This window comes from Theobroma umbraticum, unplaced genomic scaffold (genome assembly GCF_002168275.2).
Source record: "Theobroma umbraticum cultivar Fairchild unplaced genomic scaffold, ASM216827v3 scaffold_20.0, whole genome shotgun sequence".
Lineage (NCBI taxonomy): Eukaryota > Viridiplantae > Streptophyta > Magnoliopsida > Malvales > Malvaceae > Theobroma > Theobroma umbraticum.
In genome coordinates this window covers 1,722,554-1,726,013 of record NW_018397266.1, presented here as the reverse complement: position 1 = coordinate 1,726,013, position 3,460 = coordinate 1,722,554, and the positions used below count along the sequence as shown (strand labels likewise).

At 32.0% G+C, this 3,460-nt stretch overlaps 1 pseudogene; it reads right to left on the bottom strand.

Moving 5' to 3' along the window:
* Nucleotides 1-727: 727 nt before the first annotated feature.
* On the bottom strand, nucleotides 728-1,576 carry LOC110423443 (adenylate isopentenyltransferase 5, chloroplastic pseudogene; annotated as a pseudogene).
* Between the last annotated feature and the right edge of the window lie 1,884 nt (nucleotides 1,577-3,460).

Here is a 3,460-nt window from a genome sequence, read left to right as displayed (position 1 = left end):
AAAATAATAATCCTCGTTTGCCTTATGCATTTTGTTGGAGTGTCCATCTTTCATTTATCTTTTTGTTTTGTCAGATTTTTCAAATTTTTGTTGGCTTCACTGCTGTAATCTTTTCCATATTCCGCTAATTAATATTGTCGACTTTTTTTTGTCAGATCAAACCTTTAACTTTTTGTGCTAAGGTTGTGAAATTAGAATGATGAATATTTGCTTTGGCTAATTAAGACTTCTTCTAGGAATTACTTTCTTGAGCAGTCAACGGTCAAATTATATAAAAAAATTAAGGTCAAATGTGATTAAAATCATATTTATTAACCGGCTTAAGTTAGATAATCGATTAATTCAGTTAATTTGGTTAAAATGTGTATGCAAGTCGTTATCAATTAATAGTATTTTTTTAACCAACTTAACTAGTTCTTCGTATAAACCGTAAATGAAAGTCTTGCTTTTTCAAGAGATAAATAAACACTACTAGAATTTTGCAAGCTATTCATATTCATATTAGAGGAAAAAATTGATTAGATGAAAAGGCTTTACATGCTAAGACAATCACAAATGGACATAGCCCCTCTTAATTAAATTTAATATAAACAGAATAGGAGAATATATAAACCTTTCTCTTATTCGAACCATGCATAGAACATAAAATTGTTTATCATAAAACGAAATGTTTGCAGAATTTATATCCCAAAAGATAACCTATATATTAATTAGAGAAATCCTCCATTCACTGCTTTAGAAAGTTACCCACTATTTCGAGACTTTTCTTCAACACCACATCCTTCCAAGTATCCTCAGCATCTTTCCCATGTTTCTCATGCACAGATGTGGCGTCAATTCTGTGCATTTTCCATCCAAGCTCGTCCCTCAGCAGATGGATCTTTCGGAGCTGAGAATCTACCAATTTCCCGGTGTTGATTTTAATCTCTTCAAAAGCATTAGCAAGGATCTTTGTCTTGGTAGCCTCATCAACCTTGATGTTGTTCTCAACTAAAAAGTAGTCCTCCATTTCTGGAGCCCCAATTGCCCGCTTAATTCCCCGGGTATAGTCAGCCCCGGGAACAAATACCGCTCGAACTTCCTCCACTAGACCATTCATTACCATCTCGTCCACTCGTTTTCCAACCCGTTCGTACAAAACAGGCAAGGAAGCATCCACCCAAATGAAGCAGCAATCAAAATACTCTCGAAACTTAATACTTGGATCCTCAACAAGCTTCTCTAAGTAGGAATTTGATCCACCGGCAATGATGGGGATATGACCATTCTTCGAAATTGTATCAATGGCTTTCAGCACATGATGGCAAAAGTCATCAACAGTAAAATCTTCTTCAGGATCCACAATCCCTATCAAGTGATGAGGCACACCACGAGCCTCTTCCTCCGTGACTTTGTTTGTTATAATATCTAGCCCTTTGAAAACTTGGATCTTGTCCGAGTTAATGACTTCTCCATGAAACTTAGTTGCAAGGTCAATTGAGAGTTTGGATTTTCCTGTTGCTGTTGCACCCATTACAAAGATAACCTTATTCTTCTCATTTTGGTGTTGAGCAGAACTAGAACCAATGGTAGTCATAGTTATTTGGCTGCCATAGGAGTTGAAGAAGGTCAATTTTAACAAACATTAAATTTTGTAAAAAATATAGATAAAAATGACCACGTGACACTTCATGTTTTCATGTAACTTACATATAAAACTATGATTTTTTGTGTACTTCAATTAGTCTTTTAAGTACTCATGATAAAAATATTGTAAATTCGTTCATACAGTAGTTCAAAATTTTTAAATAGTTATGATAAACACGACAATAATGAAAGATGATTAATTGCGAATAATTAATTATTGTTGTTTCAAAAGTCTTAAGGAAAAATGGTATGAAAAATCAACAGTTTGAGATGCAATATGTAACACAAGCTATAACAACTCAATTAAATACGTGCAATTTGTAAACTGTTTAAACTGTATAAGAAATGTATAAGGTTTAAGATTGAATTTACTATTAACTTAAAATCATTCAATTTGCTTTGTATAATACTAATATGCTAAGAGAACGAGCATAATCACCATCAGACTTTTAATCACCAAAACATTAAAACAATGAGTACAACCACCCAATACCAATGTTAAATACAACATAAGCCACAATAATCATCTTCAACCAAGCAAGCACAAAAGTAAACACTACCTACAGCCATTCATGCTTCTCTAATTTTGTTTTCTTCATCGACAATCATGCTACAAGAATTTTCCTTATAAAATCTTGTTCTTAGTCCAAAATATTTATGTGTAATTAGAATTAATCTTAAACAGAAAAAGGAAAAGAACTGAAGAAAAAGTGCTCAATCTCAAATTGCCAGGCACGATATTCATTTAGTGATTTGAAAGTTTTCTAGTCAATAAATTATAGCTGAGTTTAGGTGATTACGCAAGAAGTTTAGGCATGAATTATGCATGAAAACTAACCTGCAAGATTCAAACTTTCACCTTTTGCTTTTTGACCTGTAGTCTTTTCTTCTCCTTCCGAGCTCTGCACCAATCACTTGAATAACCATATTATACCTTTCATTCTATGCATTTATACATTCAAAGGGAAAACAATCACTGGAATGGTGAACAAATCCAAGGGAATCAATTTGTATACATGAAACATGATCCTAAAAACAAAATTTTATAGAAGAATAGGAACGAAATCATCCTTTACATAAAATTGAGAGTGATCACATGGACATATTTTTTAAAAATTTATTAAAGGAGTTGACATATTAAAATGAAGGATTAATCATCATCCTTGAAGCAATTCAAATATATCTAGAGTAAAATGGAAGGAATTATTGATGTTATCTGTGAATTTGTGAAGCTATTCTATCATATACAAACACTAGTAAACCTGAAGAACCAAGTTTCAGTATATGAGAGACTGACCTGAATTGTGAACAATCAAGAATACGAAGAGATATAGATCTATGGTGTGAATATGCATATATAGGCCTACATACCATTTCTCTATATTCTAGCCAACAAATTACCATAAAAGCAAAGAGGTCTATAAAGAAACCTGATCAAAAAATAAATAATCGTGATTTTTGCATCATCCTCTTTCTGCCAAATGTAATGTTTTTTTTAAAAAAAAAATTTGAAAAGCAAAATACTCCCTTAAAAGTTCATATTTCAAGAAGCAAAAGTAAGAATTTTATTGAGAATCATAATTCCAGATCATCTTTTATATTGTCATTAATACTAGCCATTCTAAGTTAATTTCCAGTTCGTACTATGTGCTTCCCAAGATAATCAAGCAAAATCTTTGCCACATCATTACATAATGTTGGCAGAAGCCACCAAATAAGTTGATTCTATCACAAAGAAATATACACCTCATATCAAATAAATATGTAACGTATACCATATTCTTCTTCTAATTTGCACTCTTGATACATGAATGTTAATCTTGTAAAAAAAAAA